Here is a 24,621-nt window from a genome sequence, read left to right as displayed (position 1 = left end):
TAAAATCAGCCGAATTACGAATTACGATTTACTCTCCTGTTATCAGTAGAAAACCCAGTGCTGCATTTTTTAGCCCCGCACTGGCCCTGAAAAGTAATTCTAAGCATACTTACCAGTAGCTTGTATTTCCTTCCATAGGAATCCGTTGTGTGGTTTTCAGCAGAAAAGTTTCTAAGTGTGGAGTTTTGGAACTTACAAATATTCCTCTAAAATCAGCCGAACTACGAATTTCGATTTACTCACCTGTTATCAGGAGAGACCTCAGTGCTGAATCTTTAAGGCCAGTACTGATCCTGAAAAGTAATTCTACTCTTACTTACCAGTAACTTGAACTTCCTTCCATAGGCTAACATTGACTGGTTTCACTTGGAAATTCTTCTCAGTGTGGAGGTTCGGAACTCTAAAATATTCCTCTAAAATCAGCCAAACTACGAATTCCGATTTACTCACATGTTATCAGGAGAGAACACAGTGCTGCATCTTTTAGCCCAGCACTGACCCTGAAAAGTAATTCTAAGCGTACTTACCAATAACTTGTATTTCCTTCCATAGGAATCCATTGTATGGTTTTCAGAAGAAAAGTTTCTAAGTGTGGCGTTTTGGAACTTACAAATATTCCTCTAAAATCAGCCAAACTACGAATTCCGATTTACTCACCTGTTATCAGGAGAGAACCCAGTGCTGCATCTTTTAGCCCAGCACTGACCCTGAAAAGTAATTCTAAGCATACTTACCAGTAACTTGTATTTCCTTCCATAGGAATCCATTGTGTGGTTTTCAGCAGAAAAGTTTCTAAGTGTGGAGTTTTGGAACTTACAAATATTCCTCTAAAATTAGCCGAATTACGAATTACGATTTACTCTCCTGTTATCAGTAGAAAACCCAGTGCTGCATTTTTTAGCCCCGCACTGGCCCTGAAAATTATTTCTAAGCATACTTACCAGTAGCTTGTATTTCCTTCCATAGGAATCCGTTGTGTGGTTTTCAGCAGAAAAGTTTCTAAGTGTGGTGTTTTGGAACTTACAAATATTCCTTTAAAATCAGCCGAACTACGAATTTCAATTTACTCACCTGTTATCAGGAGAGATCCCAGTGCTGCATCTTTTAGCCCAGCACTGACCCTGAAAAGTAATTCTAAGCGTACTTACCAATAACTTGTATTTCCTTCCATAGGAATCCATTGTGTGGTTTTCAGCAGAAAAGTATACAAATGTGGAGTTTTGGAACTTACAAATATTCCTCTAAAATCAGCCGAACTACGAATTCCGATTTACTGACCTGTTATCAGTAGAAAACCCAGTGCTGCATTTTTTAGCCCCGCACTGGCCCTGAAAAGTAATTCTAAGCATACTTACCAGTAGCTTGTATTTCCTTCCATAGGAATCCGTTGTGTGGTTTTCAGCAGAAAAGTTTCTAAGTGTGGAGTTTTGGAACTTACAAATATTCCTCTAAAATCAGCCGAACTACGAATTTCGATTTACTCACCTGTTATCAGGAGAGACCTCAGTGCTGAATCTTTAAGGCCAGTACTGATCCTGAAAAGTAATTCTACTCGTACTTACCAGTAACTTGAACTTCCTTCCATAGGCTAACATTGACTGGTTTCACTTGGAAATTCTTCTCAGTGTGGAGGTTCGGAACTCTAAAATATTCCTCTAAAATCAGCCAAACTACGAATTCCGATTTACTCACATGTTATCAGGAGAGAACACAGTGCTGCATCTTTTAGCCCAGCACTGACCCTGAAAAGTAATTCTAAGTGTACTTACCAGTAACTTGTATTTCCTTCCATAGGAATCCATTGTGTGGTTTTCAGCAGAAAAGTTTCTAAGTGTGGAGTTTTGGAACTTACAAATATTCCTCTAAAATCAGCCGAAATACGAATTACGATTTAGTCTCCTGTTATCAGGAGAGAACCCAGTGCTGCATCTTTTAGCCCCGCACTGACCCTGAAGAGTAATTCTAAGCGTACTTACCAGTAGCTTGTATTTCCTTCCATAGGAATCCATTGTGTGGTTTTCAGCAGAAAAGTTTCTAAGTGTGGCGTTTTGGAACTTACAAATATTCCTCTAAAATCAGCCGAACTACAAATTTCAATTTACTCACCTGTTATCAGGAGAGACCTCAGTGCTGAATCTTTAAGGCCAGTACTGATCGTGAAAAGTAATTCTAACCGTACTTACCAGTAAAAAGAATTTCCTTCCATAGGTTAACATTGACTGGTTTCACTTGGAAATTCTTCTCAGTGTGGAGGTTTGGAACTCTAAAATATTCCTCTAAAATCAGCCGAACTACGAATTCCGATTTACTCTCCTGTTATCAGGAGAGAACCCAGTGCTGCATCTTTTAGCCCAGCACTGACCCTGAAAAGTAATTCTAAGCGTACTTACCAATAACTTGTATTTCCTTCCATAGGAATCCATTGTATGGTTTTCAGAAGAAAAGTTTCTAAGTGTGGAGTTTTAGAACTTACAAATATTCCTCTAAAATCAGCCGAACTACGAAATCCGATTTACTCACCTGTTATCAGGAGAGAACCCAGTGCTGCATCTTTTAGCCCAGCACTGACCCTGAAAATTAATTCTAAGCATACTTACCAGTAACTTGTATTTCCTTCCATAGGAATCCATTGTGTGGTTTTCAGCAGAAAAGTATACAAATGTGGAGTTTTGGAACTTACAAATATTCCTCTAAAATCAGCCGAACTACGAATTCCGATTTACTCACCTGTTATCAGGAGAGATCCCAGTGCTACATCTTTTAGCCCAGCACTGACCCTGAAAAGTAATTCTAAGCGTACTTACCAATAACTTGTATTTCCTTCCATAGGAATCCATTGTATGGTTTTCAGAAGAAAAGTTTCTAAGTGTGGAGTTTTGGAACTTACAAATATTCCTCTAAAATCAGCCAAACTACGAATTCCGATTTACTCACCTGTTATCAGGAGAGAACCCAGTGCTGCATCTTTTAGCCCAGCACTGACCCTGAAAAGTAATTCTAAGCGTACTTACCAGTAACTTGTATTTTCTTCCATTGGAATCCATTGTGTGGTTTTCAGCAGAAAAGTTTCTAAGTGTGGAGTTTTGGAACTTTATCAGTAGAAAACCCAGTGCTGCATTTTTTAGCCCCGCACTGGCCCTGAAAATTAATTCTAAGCATACATACCAGTAGCTTGTATTTCCTTCCATAGGAATCCGTTGTGTGGTTTTCAGCAGAAAAGTTTCTAAGTGTGGAGTTTTGGAACTTACAAATATTCCTCTAAAATCAGCCGAACTACGAATTCCGATTTACTGACCTGTTATCAGGAGAGAACCCAGTGCTGCATCTTTTAGCCCTGCACTGGCCCTGAAAAGTAATTCTAAGCATACTTACCAGTAGCTTGTATTTCCTTCCATAGTAATCCGTTGTGTGGTTTTCAGCAGAAAAGTTTCTAAGTGTGGAGTTTTGGAACTTACAAATATTCCTCTAAATCAGCCGAACTACGAATTTCGATTTACTCACCTGTTATCAGGAGAGACCTCAGTGCTGAATCTTTAAGGCCAGTACTGATCCTGAAAAGTAATTCTACTCGTACTTACCAGTAACTTGAACTTCCTTCCATAGGCTAACATTGACTGGTTTCACTTGGAAATTCTTCTCAGTGTGGAGGTTCGGAACTCTAAAATATTCCTCTAAAATCAGCCAAACTACGAATTCCGATTTACTCACATGTTATCAGGAGAGAACACAGTGCTGCATCTTTTAGCCCAGCACTGACCCTGAAAAGTAATTCTAAGTGTACTTACCAGTAACTTGTATTTCCTTCCATAGGAATCCATTGTGTGGTTTTCAGCAGAAAAGTTTCTAAGTGTGGAGTTTTGGAACTTACAAATATTCCTCTAAAATCAGCCGAAATACGAATTACGATTTAGTCTCCTGTTATCAGGAGAGAACCCAGTGCTGCATCTTTTAGCCCCGCACTGACCCTGAAGAGTAATTCTAAGCGTACTTACCAGTAGCTTGTATTTCCTTCCATAGGAATCCATTGTGTGGTTTTCAGCAGAAAAGTTTCTAAGTGTGGCGTTTTGGAACTTAAAAATATTCCTCTAAAATCAGCCGAACTACAAATTTCAATTTACTCACCTGTTATCAGGAGAGACCTCAGTGCTGAATCTTTAAGGCCAGTACTGATCGTGAAAAGTAATTCTAACCGTACTTACCAGTAAAATGAATTTCCTTCCATAGGTTAACATTGACTGGTTTCACTTGGAAATTCTTCTCAGTGTGGAGGTTTGGAACTCTAAAATATTCCTCTAAAATCAGCCGAACTACGAATTCCGATTTACTCTCCTGTTATCAGGAGAGAACCCAGTGCTGCATCTTTTAGCCCAGCACTGACCCTGAAAAGTAATTCTAAGCGTACTTACCAATAACTTGTATTTCCTTCCATAGGAATCCATTGTATGGTTTTCAGAAGAAAAGTTTCTAAGTGTGGAGTTTTAGAACTTACAAATATTCCTCTAAAATCAGCCGAACTACGAAATCCGATTTACTCACCTGTTATCAGGAGAGAACCCAGTGCTGCATCTTTTAGCCCAGCACTGACCCTGAAAATTAATTCTAAGCATACTTACCAGTAACTTGTATTTCCTTCCATAGGAATCCATTGTGTGGTTTTCAGCAGAAAAGTATACAAATGTGGAGTTTTGGAACTTACAAATATTCCTCTAAAATCAGCCGAACTACGAATTCCGATTTACTCACCTGTTATCAGGAGAGATCCCAGTGCTACATCTTTTAGCCCAGCACTGACCCTGAAAAGTAATTCTAAGCGTACTTACCAATAACTTGTATTTCCTTCCATAGGAATCCATTGTATGGTTTTCAGAAGAAAAGTTTCTAAGTGTGGAGTTTTGGAACTTACAAATATTCCTCTAAAATCAGCCGAACTACGAATTCCGATTTACTCACCTGTTATCAGGAGAGAACCCAGTGCTGCATCTTTTAGCCCAGCACTGACCCTGAAAAGTAATTCTAAGCGTACTTACCAGTAACTTGTATTTCCTTCCATTGGAATCCATTGTGTGGTTTTCAGCAGAAAAGTTTCTAAGTGTGGAGTTTTGGAACTTTATCAGTAGAAAACCCAGTGCTGCATTTTTTAGCCCCGCACTGGCCCTGAAAATTAATTCTAAGCATACTTACCAGTAGCTTGTATTTCCTTCCATAGGAATCCGTTGTGTGGTTTTCAGCAGAAAAGTTTCTAAGTGTGGAGTTTTGGAACTTACAAATATTCCTCTAAAATCAGCCGAACTACGAATTCCGATTTACTGACCTGTTATCAGGAGAGAACCCAGTGCTGCATCTTTTAGCCCTGCACTGGCCCTGAAAAGTAATTCTAAGCATACTTACCAGTAGCTTGTATTTCCTTCCATAGTAATCCGTTGTGTGGTTTTCAGCAGAAAAGTTTCTAAGTGTGGAGTTTTGGAACCTACAAATATTCCTCTAAATCAGCCGAACTACGAATTTCGATTTACTCACCTGTTATCAGGAGAGACCTCAGTGCTGAATCTTTAAGGCCAGTACTGATCCTGAAAAGTAATTCTACTCGTACTTACCAGTAACTTGAACTTCCTTCCATAGGCTAACATTGACTGGTTTCACTTGGAAATTCTTCTCAGTGTGGAGGTTCGGAACTCTAAAATATTCCTCTAAAATCAGCCAAACTACGAATTCCGATTTACTCACATGTTATCAGGAGAGAACACAGTGCTGCATCTTTTAGCCCAGCACTGACCCTGAAAAGTAATTCTAAGTGTACTTACCAGTAACTTGTATTTCCTTCCATAGGAATCCATTGTGTGGTTTTCAGCAGAAAAGTTTCTAAGTGTGGAGTTTTGGAACTTACAAATATTCCTCTAAAATCAGCCGAACTACGAATTTCGATTTACTCACCTGTTATCAGGAGAGACCTCAATGCTGAATCTTTAAGGCAAGTACTGACCCTGAAAAGTAATTCAAAGCGTACTTACCAGTAACTTGTATTTCCTTCCATAGGAATCCATTGTGTGGTTTTCAGCAGAAAAGTTTCTAAGTGTGGAGTTTTGGAACTTACAAATATTCCTCTAAAATCAGCCGAATTACGAATTACGATTTACTCTCCTGTTATCAGTAGAAAACCCAGTGCTGCATTTTTTAGCCCCGCACTGGCCCTGAAAAGTAATTCTAAGCATACTAACCAGTAGCTTGTATTTCCTTCCATAGGAATCCGTTGTGTGGTTTTCAGCAGAAAAGTTTCTAAGTGTGGAGTTTTGGAACTTACAAATATTCCTCTAAAATCAGCCGAACTACGAATTTCGATTTACTCACCTGTTATCAGGAGAGACCTCAGTGCTGAATCTTTAAGGCCAGTACTGATCCTGAAAAGTAATTCTACTCGTACTTACCAGTAACTTGAACTTCCTTCCATAGGCTAACATTGACTGGTTTCACTTGGAAATTCTTCTCAGTGTGGAGGTTCGGAACTCTAAAATATTCCTCTAAAATCAGCCAAACTACGAATTCCGATTTACTCACATGTTATCAGGAGAGAACACAGTGCTGCATCTTTTAGCCCAGCACTGACCCTGAAAAGTAATTCTAAGCGTACTTACCAATAACTTGTATTTCCTTCCATAGGAATCCATTGTATGGTTTTCAGAAGAAAAGTTTCTAAGTGTGGCGTTTTGGAACTTACAAATATTCCTCTAAAATCAGCCAAACTACGAATTCCGATTTACTCACCTGTTATCAGGAGAGAAACCAGTGCTGCATCTTTTAGCCCAGCACTGACCCTGAAAAGTAATTCTAAGCATACTTACCAGTAACTTGTATTTCCTTCCATAGGAATCCATTGTGTGGTTTTCAGCAGAAAAGTTTCTAAGTGTGGAGTTTTGGAACTTACAAATATTCCTCTAAAATTAGCCGAATTACGAATTACGATTTACTCTCCTGTTATCAGTAGAAAACCCAGTGCTGCATTTTTTAGCCCCGCACTGGCCCTGAAAATTATTTCTAAGCATACTTACCAGTAGCTTGTATTTCCTTCCATAGGAATCCGTTGTGTGGTTTTCAGCAGAAAAGTTTCTAAGTGTGGTGTTTTGGAACTTACAAATATTCCTTTAAAATCAGCCGAACTACGAATTTCAATTTACTCACCTGTTATCAGGAGAGATCCCAGTGCTGCATCTTTTAGCCCAGCACTGACCCTGAAAACTAATTCTAAGCGTACTTACCAGTAATTGGATTTCCTTCCATAGGAATCCATTGTGTGGTTTTCAGCAGAGAAGTTTCTAAGTGTGGAGTTTTGGAACTTACAAATATTCCTCTAAAATCAGCCAAACTACGAATTCTGATTTAGTAACCTGTTATCAAGAGAGAACACAGTGCTGCATCTTTTAGCCCAGCACTGACCCTGAAAATTAATTCTAAGCGTACTTACCAGTAACTTGTATTTCCTTCCATAGGAATCCATTGTGTGGTTTTCAGCAGAAAAGTATGAAAATGTGGAGTTTTGGTACTTACAAATATTCCTCTAAAATAAGCCAAACTACGAATTCCGATTTACTCATATGTCATCAGGAGAGAACTCAGTGCTGCATATTTTAGCCCAGCACTGACTCTGAAAAGTAATTCTAAGTGTACTTACCAGTAACTTGTATTTCCTTCCATAGGAATCCATTGTGTGGTTTTCAGCAGAAAAGTTTCTACGTGTGGAGTTTTGGAACTTACAAATATTCCTCTAAAATCAGCCGAAATTCGAATTACGATTTAGTCTCCTGTTATCAGGAGAGAACCCAGTGCTGCATCTTTTAGCCCCGCACTGACCCTGAAAAGTAATTCTAAGCGTACTTACCAGTAGCTTGTATTTCCTTCCATAGGAATCCATTGTGTGGTTTTCAGCAGAAAAGTTTCTAAGTGTGGAGTTTTGGAACTTACAAATATTCCTCTAAAATCAGCCGAACTACAAATTTCAATTTACTCACCTGTTATTAGGAGAGACCTCAGTGCTGAATCTTTAAGGCCTGTACTGATCGTGAAAAGTAATTCTAACCGTACTTACCAGTAAAATGAATTTCCTTCCATAGGCTAACATTGACTGGTTTCACTTGGAAATTCTTCTCAGTGTGGAGGTTTGAAACTCTAAAATATTCCTCTAAAATCAGCCGAACTACGAATTCCGATTTACTCTCCTGTTATCAGGAGAGAAGACAGTGCTGCATCTTTTAGCCCAGCACTGACCCTGAAAAGTAATTCTAAGCGTACATACCAATAACTTGTATTTCCTTCCATTGGAATCCATTGTATGGTTTTCAGAAGAAAAGTTTCGAAGTGTGGAGTTTTGGAACTTACAAATATTCCTCTAAAATCAGCCGAACTACGAATTCCGATTTACTCACCTGTTATCAGGAGAAAACCCAGTGCTTCATCTTTTAGCCCAGCACTGACCCTGAAAAGTAATTCTAAGCGTACTTACCAGTAACTTGTATTTCCTTCCATAGGAATCCATTGTGTGGTTTTCAGCAGAAAAGTTTCTAAGTGTGGAGTTTTGGAACTTACAAATATTCCTCTAAAATCAGCCGAACTACGAATTTCGATTTACTCACCTGTTATCAGGAGAGACCTCAATGCTGAATCTTTAAGGCCAGTACTGACCCTGAAAAGTAATTCTAAGCGTACTTACCAGTAACTTGTATTTCCTTCCATAGGAATCTATTTTGTGGTTTTCAGCAGAAAAGTTTCTAAGTGTGGAATTTTGGAATTTACAAATATTCCTCTAAAATCAGCCGAACTACGAATTCCGATTTACTCACCTGTTATCAGGAGAGAACTCAGTGCTGCATCTTTTAGCCCAGCACTGACCCTGAAAATTAATTCTAAGCATACTTACCAGTAACTTGTAGTTCCTTCCATAGGAATCCATTGTGTGGTTTTCAGCAGAAAAGTATAAAAATGTGGAGTTTTGGAACTTACAAATATTCCTCTAAAATCAGCCGAACTACGAATTCTGATTTAATCACCTGTTATCAGGAGAGATCCCAGTGCTACATCTTTTAGCCCAGCACTGACCCTGAAAAGTAATTCTAAGCGTACTTACCAATAACTTGTGTTTCCTTCCATAGGAATCCATTGTATGGTTTTCAGAAGAAAAGTTTCTAAGTGTGGAGTTTTGGAACTTACAAATATTCCTCTAAAATCAGCCGAACTACGAATTCCGATTTACTGACCTGTTATCAGGAGAGAACCCAGTGCTGCATCTTTTAGCCCTGCACTGGCCCTGAAAAGTAATTCTAAGCATACTTACCAGTAGCTTGTATTTCCTTCCATAGTAATCCGTTGTGTGGTTTTCAGCAGAAAAGTTTCTAAGTGTGGAGTTTTGGAACTTACAAATATTCCTCTAAATCAGCCGAACTACGAATTTCGATTTACTCACCTGTTATCAGGAGAGACCTCAGTGCTGAATCTTTAAGGCCAGTACTGATCCTGAAAAGTAATTCTACTCGTACTTACCAGTAACTTGAACTTCCTTCCATAGGCTAACATTGACTGGTTTCACTTGGAAATTCTTCTCAGTGTGGAGGTTCGGAACTCTAAAATATTCCTCTAAAATCAGCCAAACTACGAATTCCGATTTACTCACATGTTATCAGGAGAGAACACAGTGCTGCATCTTTTAGCCCAGCACTGACCCTGAAAAATAATTCTAAGTGTACTTACCAGTAACTTGTATTTCCTTCCATAGGAATCCATTGTGTGGTTTTCAGCAGAAAAGTTTCTAAGTGTGGAGTTTTGGAACTTACAAATATTCCTCTAAAATCAGCCGAACTACGAATTTCGATTTACTCACCTGTTATCAGGAGAGACCTCAATGCTGAATCTTTAAGGCCAGTACTGACCCTGAAAAGTAATTCTAAGCGTACTTACCAGTAACTTGTATTTCCTTCCATAGGAATCCATTGTGTGGTTTTCAGCAGAAAAGTTTCTAAGTGTGGAGTTTTGGAACTTACAAATATTCCTCTAAAATCAGCCGAATTACGAATTACGATTTACTCTCCTGTTATCAGTAGAAAACCCAGTGCTGCATTTTTTAGCCCCGCACTGGCCCTGAAAAGTAATTCTAAGCATACTTACCAGTAGCTTGTATTTCCTTCCATAGGAATCCGTTGTGTGGTTTTCAGCAGAAAAGTTTCTAAGTGTGGAGTTTTGGAACTTACAAATATTCCTCTAAAATCAGCCGAACTACGAATTTCGATTTACTCACCTGTTATCAGGAGAGACCTCAGTGCTGAATCTTTAAGGCCAGTACTGATCCTGAAAAGTAATTCTACTCGTACTTACCAGTAACTTGAACTTCCTTCCATAGGCTAACATTGACTGGTTTCACTTGGAAATTCTTCTCAGTGTGGAGGTTCGGAACTCTAAAATATTCCTCTAAAATCAGCCAAACTACGAATTCCGATTTACTCACATGTTATCAGGAGAGAACACAGTGCTGCATCTTTTAGCCCAGCACTGACCCTGAAAAGTAATTCTAAGTGTACTTACCAGTAACTTGTATTTCCTTCCATAGGAATCCATTGTGTGGTTTTCAGCAGAAAAGTTTCTAAGTGTGGAGTTTTGGAACTTACAAATATTCCTCTAAAATCATCCGAAATACGAATTACGATTTAGTCTCCTGTTATCAGGAGAGAACCCAGTGCTGCATCTTTTAGCCCCGCACTGACCCTGAAGAGTAATTCTAAGCGTACTTACCAGTAGCTTGTATTTCCTTCCATAGGAATCCATTGTGTGGTTTTCAGCAGAAAAGTTTCTAAGTGTGGCGTTTTGGAACTTACAAATATTCCTCTAAAATCAGCCGAACTACAAATTTCAATTTACTCACCTGTTATCAGGAGAGACCTCAGTGCTGAATCTTTAAGGCCAGTACTGATCGTGAAAAGTAATTCTAACCGTACTTACCAGTAAAAAGAATTTCCTTCCATAGGTTAACATTGACTGGTTTCACTTGGAAATTCTTCTCAGTGTGGAGGTTTGGAACTCTAAAATATTCCTCTAAAATCAGCCGAACTACGAATTCCGATTTACTCTCCTGTTATCAGGAGAGAACCCAGTGCTGCATCTTTTAGCCCAGCACTGACCCTGAAAAGTAATTCTAAGCGTACTTACCAATAACTTGTATTTCCTTCCATAGGAATCCATTGTATGGTTTTCAGAAGAAAAGTTTCTAAGTGTGGAGTTTTAGAACTTACAAATATTCCTCTAAAATCAGCCGAACTACGAAATCCGATTTACTCACCTGTTATCAGGAGAGAACCCAGTGCTGCATCTTTTAGCCCAGCACTGACCCTGAAAATTAATTCTAAGCATACTTACCAGTAACTTGTATTTCCTTCCATAGGAATCCATTGTGTGGTTTTCAGCAGAAAAGTATACAAATGTGGAGTTTTGGAACTTACAAATATTCCTCTAAAATCAGCCGAACTACGAATTCCGATTTACTCACCTGTTATCAGGAGAGATCCCAGTGCTACATCTTTTAGCCCAGCACTGACCCTGAAAAGTAATTCTAAGCGTACTTACCAATAACTTGTATTTCCTTCCATAGGAATCCATTGTATGGTTTTCAGAAGAAAAGTTTCTAAGTGTGGAGTTTTGGAACTTACAAATATTCCTCTAAAATCAGCCAAACTACGAATTCCGATTTACTCACCTGTTATCAGGAGAGAACCCAGTGCTGCATCTTTTAGCCCAGCACTGACCCTGAAAAGTAATTCTAAGCGTACTTACCAGTAACTTGTATTTCCTTCCATTGGAATCCATTGTGTGGTTTTCAGCAGAAAAGTTTCTAAGTGTGGAGTTTTGGAACTTTATCAGTAGAAAACCCAGTGCTGCATTTTTTAGCCCCGCACTGGCCCTGAAAATTAATTCTAAGCATACTTACCAGTAGCTTGTATTTCCTTCCATAGGAATCCGTTGTGTGGTTTTCAGCAGAAAAGTTTCTAAGTGTGGAGTTTTGGAACTTACAAATATTCCTCTAAAATCAGCCGAACTACGAATTTCGATTTACTCACCTGTTATCAGGAGAGACCTCAGTGCTGAATCTTTAAGGCCAGTACTGATCCTGAAAAGTAATTCTACTCGTACTTACCAGTAACTTATATTTCCTTCCATAGGAATCCATTGTGTGGTTTTCAGCAGAAAAGTTTCTAAGTGTGGAGTTTTGGAACTTACAAATATTCGTCTAAAATCAGCCGAATTACGAATTACGATTTACTCTCCTGTTATCAGTAGAAAACCCAGTGCTGCATTTTTTAGCCCCGCACTGGCCCTGAAAAGTAATTCTAAGCATACTTACCAGTAGCTTGTATTTCCTTCCATAGGAATCCGTTGTGTGGTTTTCAGCAGAAAAGTTTCTAAGTGTGGAGTTTTGGAACTTACAAATATTCCTCTAAAATCAGCCGAACTACGAATTTCGATTTACTCACCTGTTATCAGGAGAGACCTCAGTGCTGAATCTTTAAGGCCAGTACTGATCCTGAAAAGTAATTCTACTCATACTTACCAGTAACTTGAACTTCCTTCCATAGGCTAACATTGACTGGTTTCACTTGGAAATTCTTCTCAGTGTGGAGGTTCGGAACTCTAAAATATTCCTCTAAAATCAGCCAAACTACGAATTCCGATTTACTCACATGTTATCAGGAGAGAACACAGTGCTGCATCTTTTAGCCCAGCACTGACCCTGAAAAGTAATTCTAAGTGTACTTACCAGTAACTTGTATTTCCTTCCATAGGAATACATTGTGTGGTTTTCAGCAGAAAAGTTTCTAAGTGTGGAGTTTTGGAACTTACAAATATTCCTCTAAAATCAGCCGAAATACGAATTACGATTTAGTCTCCTGTTATCAGGAGAGAACCCAGTGCTGCATCTTTTAGCCCCGCACTGACCCTGAAAAGTAATTCTAAGCGTACTTACCAGTAGCTTGTATTTCCTTCCATAGGAATCCATTGTGTGGTTTTCAGCAGAAAAGTTTCTAAGTGTGGAGTTTTGGAACTCACAAATATTCCTCTAAAATCAGCCGAACTACAAATTTCAATTTACTCACCTGTTATCAGGAGAGACCTCAGTGCTGAATCTTTAAGGCCAGTACTGATCGTGAAAAGTAATTCTAAGCGTACTTACCAGTAACTTATATTTCCTTCCATAGGAATCCATTGTGTGGTTTTCAGCAGAAAAGTTTCTAAGTGTGGAGTTTTGGAACTTACAAATATTCCTCTAAAATCAGCCGAATTACGATTTAGTCTCCTGTTATCAGTAGAAAACCCAGTGCTGCATTTTTTAGCCCCGCACTGGCCCTGAAAAGTAATTCTAAGCATACTTACCAGTAGCTTGTATTTCCTTCCATAGGAATCCATTGTGTGGTTTTCAGCAGAAAAGTTTCTAAGTGTGGAGTTTTGGAACTTACAAATATTCCTCTAAAATCAGCCGAACTACAAATTTCAATTTACTCACCTGTTATCAGGAGAGACCTCAGTGCTGAATCTTTAAGGCCAGTACTGATCGTGAATAGTAATTCTAACCGTACTTACCAGTAAAATGAATTTCCTTCCATAGGTTAACATTGACTGGTTTCACTTGGAAAAGTTTCTAAGTGTGGAGTTTTAGAACTTACAAATATTCCTCTAAAATCAGCCGAACTACGAATTCCGATTTACTCACCTGTTATCAGGAGAGAACCCAGTGCTGCATCTTTTAGCCCAGCACTGACCCTGAAAAGTAATTCTAAGCGTACTTACCAGTAACTTGTATTTCCTTCCATAGGAATCCATTTTGTGGTTTTCAGCAGAAAAGTTTCTAAGTGTGGAGTTTTGGAATTTACAAATATTCCTCTAAAATCAGCCGAACTACGAATTCCGATTTACTCACCTGTTATCAGGAGAGACCTCAGTGCTGAATCTTTAAGGCCAGTACTGATCCTGAAAAGTAATTCTACTCGTACTTACCAGTAACTTGAACTTCCTTCCATAGGCTAACATTGACTGGTTTCACTTGGAAATTCTTCTCAGTGTGGAGGTTCAGAACTCTAAAATATTCCTCTAAAATCAGCCAAACTACGAATTCCGATTTACTCACATGTTATCAGGAGAGAACACAGTGCTGCATCTTTTAGCCCAGCACTGACCCTGAAAAGTAATTCTAAGTGTACTTACCAGTAACTTGTATTTCCTTCCATAGGAATCCATTGTGTGGTTTTCAGCAGAAAAGTTTCTAAGTGTGGAGTTTTGGAACTTACAAATATTCCTCTAAAATCAGCCGAAATACGAATTACGATTTAGTCTCCTGTTATCAGGAGAGAACCCAGTGCTGCATCTTTTAGCCCCGCACTGACCCTGAAAAGTAATTCTAAGCGTACTTACCAGTAGCTTGTATTTCCTTCCATAGGAATCCATTGTGTGGTTTTCAGCAGAAAAGTTTCTAAGTGTGGAGTTTTGGAACTCACAAATATTCCTCTAAAATCAGCCGAACTACAAATTTCAATTTACTCACCTGTTATCAGGAGAGACCTCAGTGCTGAATCTTTAAGGCCAGTACTGATCGTGAAAAGTAATTCTAAGCGTACTTACCAGTAACTTGTATTTCCTTCCATAGGAATCCATTGTGTGGTTTTCAGCAGAAAAGTTTCTAAGTGTGGAGTTTTGGAACTTACAAATATTCCTCTAAAATCAGCCGAACTACAAATTTCAATTTACTCACCTGTTATCAGGAGAGACCTCAGTGCTGAATCTTTAAGGCCAGTACTGATCGTGAATAGTAATTCTAACCATACTTACCAGTAAAATGAATTTCCTTCCATAGGTTAACATTGACTGGTTTCACTTGGAAAAGTTTCTAAGTGTGGAGTTTTAGAACTTACAAATATTCCTCTAAAATCAGCTGAACTACGAATTCCGATTTACTCACCTGTTATCAGTAGAGAACCCAGTGCTGCATCTCTTAGCCCAGCACTGACCCTGAAAATTAATTCTAAGCATACTTACCAGTAACTTGTATTTCCTTCCATAGGAATCCATTGTGTGGTTTTCAGCAGAAAAGTATACAAATGTGGAGTTTTGGAACTTACAAATATTCCTCTAAAATCAGCCGAACTACGAATTCCGATTTACTCACCTGTTATCAGGAGAGATCCCAGTACTACATCTATTAGCCCAGCACTGACCCTGAAAAGTAATTCTAAGCGTACTTACCAGTAACTTGTATTTCCTTCCATAGGAATCCATTTTGTGGTTTTCAGCAGAAAAGTTTCTAAGTGTGGAGTTTTGGAATTTACAAATATTCCTCTAAAATCAGCCGAACTACGAATTCCGATTTACTCACCTGTTATCAGGAGAGAACTCAGTGCTGCATCTTTTAACCCAGCACTGACCCTGAAAATTAATTCTAAGCATACTTACCAGTAACTTGTATTTCCTTCCATAGGAATCCATTGTGTGGTTTTCAGCAGAAAAGTATACAAATGTGGAGTTTTGGAACTTACAAATATTCCTCTAAAATCAGCCGAACTACGAATTCCGATTTACTCACCTGTTATCAGGAGAGATCCCAGTACTACATCTTTTAGCCCAGCACTGACCCTGAAAAGTAATTCTAAGCGTACTTACCAATAACTTGTATTTCCTTCCATAGGAATCCATTGTATGGTTTTCAGAAGAAAAGTTTCTAAGTGTGGCGTTTTGGAACTTACAAATATTTCTCTAAAATCAGCCAAACTACGAATTCCGATTTACTCACCTGTTATCAGGAGAGAACCCAGTGCTGCATCTTTTAGCCCAGCACTGACCCTGAAAAGTAATTCTAAGCATACTTAAAAGTAACTTGTATTTCCTTCCATAGGAATCCATTGTGTGGTTTTCAGCAGAAAAGTTTCTAAGTGTGGAGTTTTGGAACTTACAAATATTCCTCTAAAATTAGCCGAATTACGAATTACGATTTACTCTCCTGTTATCAGTAGAAAACCCAGTGCTGCATTTTTTAGCCCCGCACTGGCCCTGAAAATTATTTCTAAGCATACTTACCAGTAGCTTGTATTTCCTTCCATAGGAATCCGTTGTGTGGTTTTCAGCAGAAAAGTTTCTAAGTGTGGTGTTTTGGAACTTACAAATATTCCTTTAAAATCAGCCGAACTACGAATTTCAATTTACTCACCTGTTATCAGGAGAGATCCCAGTGCTGCATCTTTTAGCCCAGCACTGACCCTGAAAACTAATTCTAAGCGTACTTACCAGTAATTGGATTTCCTTCCATAGGAATCCATTGTGTGGTTTTCAGCAGAGAAGTTTCTAAGTGTGGAGTTTTGGAACTTACAAATATTCCTCTAAAATCAGCCAAACTACGAATTCTGATTTAGTAACCTGTTATCAAGAGAGAACACAGTGCTGCATCTTTTAGCCCAGCACTGACCCTGAAAATTAATTCTAAGCGTACTTACCAGTAACTTGTATTTCCTTCCATAGGAATCCATTGTGTGGTTTTCAGCAGAAAAGTATGAAAATGTGGAGTTTTGGTACTTACAAATATTCCTCTAAAATAAGCCAAACTACGAATTCCGATTTACTCATATGTCATCAGGAGAGAACTCAGTGCTGCATATTTTAGCCCAGCACTGACTCTGAAAAGTAATTCTAAGTGTACTTACCAGTAACTTGTATTTCCTTCCATAGGAATCCATTGTGTGGTTTTCAGCAGAAAAGTTTCTACGTGTGGAGTTTTGGAACTTACAAATATTCCTCTAAAATCAGCCGAAATTCGAATTACGATTTAGTCTCCTGTTATCAGGAGAGAACCCAGTGCTGCATCTTTTAGCCCCGCACTGACCCTGAAAAGTAATTCTAAGCGTACTTACCAGTAGCTTGTATTTCCTTCCATAGGAATCCATTGTGTGGTTTTCAGCAGAAAAGTTTCTAAGTGTGGAGTTTTGGAACTTACAAATATTCCTCTAAAATCAGCCGAACTACAAATTTCAATTTACTCACCTGTTATTAGGAGAGACCTCAGTGCTGAATCTTTAAGGCCAGTACTGATCGTGAAAAGTAATTCTAACCGTACTTACCAGTAAAATGAATTTCCTTCCATAGGCTAACATTGACTGGTTTCACTTGGAAATTCTTCTCAGTGTGGAGGTTTGAAACTCTAAAATATTCCTCTAAAATCAGCCGAACTACGAATTCCGATTTACTCTCCTGTTATCAGGAGAGAAGACAGTGCTGCATCTTTTAGCCCAGCACTGACCCTGAAAAGTAATTCTAAGCGTACATACCAATAACTTGTATTTCCTTCCATTGGAATCCATTGTATGGTTTTCAGAAGAAAAGTTTCGAAGTGTGGAGTTTTGGAACTTACAAATATTCCTCTAAAATCAGCCGAACTACGAATTCCGATTTACTCACCTGTTATCAGGAGAAAACCCAGTGCTTCATCTTTTAGCCCAGCACTGACCCTGAAAAGTAATTCTAAGCGTACTTACCAGTAACTTGTATTTCCTTCCATAGGAATCCATTGTGTGGTTTTCAGCAGAAAAGTTTCTAAGTGTGGAGTTTTGGAACTTACAAATATTCCTCTAAAATCAGCCGAACTACGAATTTCGATTTACTCACCTGTTATCAGGAGAGACCTCAATGCTGAATCTTTAAGGCCAGTACTGACCCTGAAAAGTAATTCTAAGCGTACTTACCAGTAACTTGTATTTCCTTCCATAGGAATCCATTGTGTGGTTTTCAGCAGAAAAGTTTCTAAGTGTGGAGTTTTGGAACTTACAAATATTCCTCTAAAATCAGCCGAATTACGAATTACGATTTACTCTCCTGTTATCAGTAGAAAACCCAGTGCTGCATTTTTTAGCCCCGCACTGGCCCTGAAAAGTAATTCTAAGCATACTTACCAGTAGCTTGTATTTCCTTCCATAGGAATCCGTTGTGTGGTTTTCAGCAGAAAAGTTTCTAAGTGTGGAGTTTTGGAACTTACAAATATTCCTCTAAAATCAGCCGAACTACGAATTTCGATTTACTCACCTGTTATCAGGAGAGACCTCAGTGCTGAATCTTTAAGGCCAGTACTGATCCTGAAAAGTAATTCTACTCGTACTTACCAGTAACTTGAACTTCCTTCCATAGGCTAACATTGACTGGTTTCACTTGGAAATTCTTCTCAGTGTGGAGGTTCGGAACTCTAAAATATTCCTCTAAAATCAGCCAAACTACGAATTCCGATTTACTCACATGTTATCAGGAGAGAACACAGTGCTGCATCTTTTAGCCCAGCACTGACCCTGAAAAGTAATTCTAAGTGTACTTACCAGTAACTTGTATTTCCTTCCATAGGAATCCATTGTGTGGTTTTCAGCAGAAAAGTTTCTAAGTGTGGAGTTTTGGAACTTACAAATATTCCTCTAAAATCAGCCGAAATACGAATTACGATTTAGTCTCCTGTTATCAGGAGAGAACCCAGTGCTGCATCTTTTAGCCCCGCACTGACCCTGAAGAGTAATTCTAAGCGTACTTACCAGTAGCTTGTATTTCCTTCCATAGGAATCCATTGTGTGGTTTTCAGCAGAAAAGTTTCTAAGTGTGGCGTTTTGGAACTTACAAATATTCCTCTAAAATCAGCCGAACTACAAATTTCAATTTACTCACCTGTTATCAGGAGAGACCTCAGTGCTGAATCTTTAAGGCCAGTACTGATCGTGAAAAGTAATTCTAACCGTACTTACCAGTAAAATGAATTTCCTTCCATAGGTTAACATTGACTGGTTTCACTTGGAAATTCTTCTCAGTGTGGAGGTTTGGAACTCTAAAATATTCCTCTAAAATCAGCCGAACTACGAATTCCGATTTACTCTCCTGTTATCAGGAGAGAACCCAGTGCTGCATCTTTTAGCCCAGCACTGACCCTGAAAAGTAATTCTAAGCGTACTTACCAATAACTTGTATTTCCTTCCATAGGAATCCATTGTATGGTTTTCAGAAGAAAAGTTTCTAAGTGTGGAGTTTTAGAACTTACAAATATTCCTCTAAAATCAGCCGAACTACGAAATCCGATTTACTCACCTGTTATCAGGAGAGAACCCAGTGCTGCATCTTTTAGCCCAGCACTGACCCTGAAAATTAATTCTAAGCATACTTACCAGTAACTTGTATTTCCTTCCATAGGAATCCATTGTGTGGTTTTCAGCAGAAAAGTATACAAATGTGGAGTTTTGGAACTTACAATTATTCCTCTAAAATCAGCCGAACTACAAATTCCGATTTACTCACCTGTTATCAGGAGAGATCCCAGTGCTACATCTTTTAGCCCAGCACTGACCCTGAAAAGTAATTCTAAGCGTACTTACCAATAACTTGTATTTCCTTCCATAGGAATCCATTGTATGGTTTTCAGAAGAAAAGTTTCTAAGTGTGGAGTTTTGGAACTTACAAATATTCCTCTAAAATCAGCCGAACTACGAATTCCGATTTACTCACCTGTTATCAGGAGAGAACCCAGTGCTGCATCTTTTAGCCCAGCACTGACCCTGAAAAGTAATTCTAAGCGTACTTACCAGTAACTTGTATTTCCTTCCATTGGAATCCATTGTGTGGTTTTCAGCAGAAAAGTTTCTAAGTGTGGAGTTTTGGAACTTTATCAGTAGAAAACCCAGTGCTGCATTTTTTAGCCCCGCACTGGCCCTGAAAATTAATTCTAAGCATACTTACCAGTAGCTTGTATTTCCTTCCATAGTAATCCGTTGTGTGGTTTTCAGCAGAAAAGTTTCTAAGTGTGGAGTTTTGGAACTTACAAATATTCCTCTAAATCAGCCGAACTACGAATTTCGATTTACTCACCTGTTATCAGGAGAGACCTCAGTGCTGAATCTTTAAGGCCAGTACTGATCCTGAAAAGTAATTCTACTCGTACTTACCAGTAACTTGAACTTCCTTCCATAGGCTAACATTGACTGGTTTCACTTGGAAATTCTTCTCAGTGTGGAGGTTCGGAACTCTAAAATATTCCTCTAAAATCAGCCAAACTACGAATTCCGATTTACTCACATGTTATCAGGAGAGAACACAGTGCTGCATCTTTTAGCCCAGCACTGACCCTGAAAAGTAATTCTAAGTGTACTTACCAGTAACTTGTATTTCCTTCCATAGGAATCCATTGTGTGGTTTTCAGCAGAAAAGTTTCTAAGTGTGGAGTTTTGGAACTTACAAATATTCCTCTAAAATCAGCCGAACTACGAATTTCGATTTACTCACCTGTTATCAGGAGAGACCTCAATGCTGAATCTTTAAGGCAAGTACTGACCCTGAAAAGTAATTCAAAGCGTACTTACCAGTAACTTGTATTTCCTTCCATAGGAATCCATTGTGTGGTTTTCAGCAGAAAAGTTTCTAAGTGTGGAGTTTTGGAACTTACAAATATTCCTCTAAAATCAGCCGAACTACGAATTCCGATTTACTGACCTGTTATCAGGAGAGAACCCAGTGCTGCATCTTTTAGCCCTGCACTGGCCCTGAAAAGTAATTCTAAGCATACTTACCAGTAGCTTGTATTTCCTTCCATAGTAATCCGTTGTGTGGTTTTCAGCAGAAAAGTTTCTAAGTGTGGAGTTTTGGAACTTACAAATATTCCTCTAAATCAGCCGAACTACGAATTTCGATTTACTCACCTGTTATCAGGAGAGAACACAGTGCTGCATCTTTTAGCCCAGCACTGACCCTGAAAAGTAATTCTAAGTGTACTTACCAGTAACTTGTATTTCCTTCCATAGGAATCCATTGTGTGGTTTTCAGCAGAAAAGTTTCTAAGTGTGGAGTTTTGGAACTTACAAATATTCCTCTAAAATCAGCCGAAATACGAATTACGATTTAGTCTCCTGTTATCAGGAGAGAACCCAGTGCTGCATCTTTTAGCCCCGCACTGACCCTGAAAAGTAATTCTAAGCGTACTTACCAGTAGCTTGTATTTCCTTCCATAGGAATCCATTGTGTGGTTTTCAGCAGAAAAGTTTCTAAGTGTGGAGTTTTGGAACTCACAAATATTCCTCTAAAATCAGCCGAACTACAAATTTCAATTTACTCACCTGTTATCAGGAGAGACCTCAGTGCTGAATCTTTAAGGCCAGTACTGATCGTGAAAAGTAATTCTAAGCGTACTTACCAGTAACTTGTATTTCCTTCCATAGGAATCCATTGTGTGGTTTTCAGCAGAAAAGTTTCTAAGTGTGGAGTTTTGGAACTTACAAATATTCCTCTAAAATCAGCCGAATTACGATTTAGTCTCCTGTTATCAGTAGAAAACCCAGTGCTGCATTTTTTAGCCCCGCACTGGCCCTGAAAAGTAATTCTAAGCATACTTACCAGTAGCTTGTATTTCCTTCCATAGGAATCCATTGTGTGGTTTTCAGCAGAAAAGTTTCTAAGTGTGGAGTTTTGGAACTTACAAATATTCCTCTAAAATCAGCCGAACTACAAATTTCAATTTACTCACCTGTTATCAGGAGAGACCTCAGTGCTGAATCTTTAAGGCCAGTACTGATCGTGAATAGTAATTCTAACCGTACTTACCAGTAAAATGAATTTCCTTCCATAGGTTAACATTGACTGGTTTCACTTGGAAAAGTTTCTAAGTGTGGAGTTTTAGAACTTACAAATATTCCTCTAAAATCAGCCGAACTACGAATTCCGATTTACTCACCTGTTATCAGGAGAGAACCCAGTGCTGCATCTTTTAGCCCAGCACTGACCCTGAAAAGTAATTCTAAGCGTACTTACCAGTAACTTGTATTTCCTTCCATAGGAATCCATTTTGTGGTTTTCAGCAGAAAAGTTTCTAAGTGTGGAGTTTTGGAATTTACAAATATTCCTCTAAAATCAGCCGAACTACGAATTCCGATTTACTCACCTGTTATCAGGAGAGACCTCAGTGCTGAATCTTTAAGGCCAGTACTGATCCTGAAAAGTAATTCTACTCGTACTTACCAGTAACTTGAACTTCCTTCCATAGGCTAACATTGACTGGTTTCACTTGGAAATTCTTCTCAGTGTGGAGGTTCGGAACTCTAAAATATTCCTCTAAAATCAGCCAAACTACGAATTCCGATTTACTCACATGTTATCAGGAGAGAACACAGTGCTGCATCTTTTAGCCCCGCACTGACCCTGAAAAGTAATTCTAAGCGTACTTACCAGTAGCTTGTATTTCCTTCCATAGGAATCCATTGTGTGGTTTTCAGCAGAAAAGTTTCTAAGTGTGGAGTTTTGGAACTCACAAATATTCCTCTAAAATCAGCCGAACTACAAATTTCAATTTACTCACCTGTTATCAGGAGAGACCTCAGTGCTGAATCTTTAAGGCCAGTACTGATCGTGAAAAGTAATTCTAAGCGTACTTACCAGTAACTTGTATTTCCTTCCATAGGAATCCATTGTGTGGTTTTCAGCAGAAAAGTTTCTAAGTGTGGAGTTTTGGAACTTACAAATATTCCTCTAAAATCAGCTGAACTACAAATTTCAATTTACTCACCTGTTATCAGGAGAGACCTCAGTGCTGAATCTTTAAGGCCAGTACTGATCGTGAATAGTAATTCTAACCATACTTACCAGTAAAATGAATTTCCTTCCATAGGTTAACATTGACTGGTTTCACTTGGAAAAGTTTCTAAGTGTGGAGTTTTAGAACTTACAAATATTCCTCTAAAATCAGCCGAACTACGAATTCCGATTTACTCACCTGTTATCAGTAGAGAACCCAGTGCTGCATCTCTTAGCCCAGCACTGACCCTGAAAATTAATTCTAAGCATACTTACCAGTAACTTGTATTTCCTTCCATAGGAATCCATTGTGTGGTTTTCAGCAGAAAAGTATACAAATGTGGAGTTTTGGAACTTACAAATATTCCTCTAAAATCAGCCGAACTACGAATTCCGATTTACTCACCTGTTATCAGGAGAGATCCCAGTACTACATCTTTTAGCCCAGCACTGACCCTGAAAAGTAATTCTAAGCGTACTTACCAGTAACTTGTATTTCCTTCCATAGGAATCCATTTTGTGGTTTTCAGCAGAAAAGTTTCTAAGTGTGGAGTTTTGGAATTTACAAATATTCCTCTAAAATCAGCCGAACTACGAATTCCGATTTACTCACCTGTTATCAGGAGAGAACTCAGTGCTGCATCTTTTAACCCAGCACTGACCCTGAAAATTAATTCTAAGCATACTTACCAGTAACTTGTATTTCCTTCCATAGGAATCCATTGTGTGGTTTTCAGCAGAAAAGTATACAAATGTGGAGTTTTGGAACTTACAAATATTCCTCTAAAATCAGCCGAACTACGAATTCCGATTTACTCACCTGTTATCAGGAGAGATCCCAGTACTACATCTTTTAGCCCAGCACTGACCCTGAAAAGTAATTCTAAGCGTACTTACCAATAACTTGTATTTCCTTCCATAGGAATCCATTGTATGGTTTTCAGAAGAAAAGTTTCTAAGTGTGGCGTTTTGGAACTTACAAATATTCCTCTAAAATCAGCCAAACTACGAATTCCGATTTACTCACCTGTTATCAGGAGAGAACCCAGTGCTGCATCTTTTAGCCCAGCACTGACCCTGAAAAGTAATTCTAAGCATACTTACCAGTAACTTGTATTTCCTTCCATAGGAATCCATTGTGTGGTTTTCAGCAGAAAAGTTTCTAAGTGTGGAGTTTTGGAACTTACAAATATTCCTCTAAAATTAGCCGAATTACGAATTACGATTTACTCTCCTGTTATCAGTAGAAAACCCAGTGCTGCATTTTTTAGCCCCGCACTGGCCCTGAAAATTATTTCTAAGCATACTTACCAGTAGCTTGTATTTCCTTCCATAGGAATCCGTTGTGTGGTTTTCAGCAGAAAAGTTTCTAAGTGTGGAGTTTTGGAACTTACAAATATTCCTTTAAAATCAGCCGATCTACGAATTTCAATTTACTCACCTGTTATCAGGAGAGATCCCAGTGCTGCATCTTTTAACCCAGCACTGACCCTGAAAACTAATTCTAAGCGTACTTACCAGTAATTGGATTTCCTTCCATAGGAATCCATTGTGTGGTTTTCAGCAGAGAAGTTTCTAAGTGTGGAGTTTTAGAACTTACAAAAATTCCTCTAAAATCAGCCAAACTACGAATTCTGATTTAGTAACCTGTTATCAAGAGAGAACACAGTGCTGCATCTTTTAGCCCAGCACTGACCCTGAAAATTAATTCTAAGCGTACTTACCAGTAACTTGTATTTCCTTCCATAGGAATCCATTGTGTGGTTTTCAGCAGAAAAGTATGAAAATGTGGAGTTTTGGTACTTACAAATATTCCTCTAAAATAAGCCAAACTACGAATTCCGATTTACTCATATGTCATCAGGAGAGAACTCAGTGCTGCATCTTTTAGCCCAGCACTGACTCTGAAAAGTAATTCTAAGTGTACTTACCAGTAACTTGTATTTCCTTCCATAGGAATCCATTGTGTGGTTTTCAGCAGAAAAGTTTCTACGTGTGGAGTTTTGGAACTTACAAATATTCCTCTAAAATCAGCCGAAA

The sequence above is a fragment of the Triturus cristatus genome, chromosome 1_1 (genome assembly GCF_964204655.1).
Source record: "Triturus cristatus chromosome 1_1, aTriCri1.1, whole genome shotgun sequence".
NCBI lineage: Eukaryota > Metazoa > Chordata > Amphibia > Caudata > Salamandridae > Triturus > Triturus cristatus.
Note: the sequence above shows the minus strand (reverse complement) of the source record.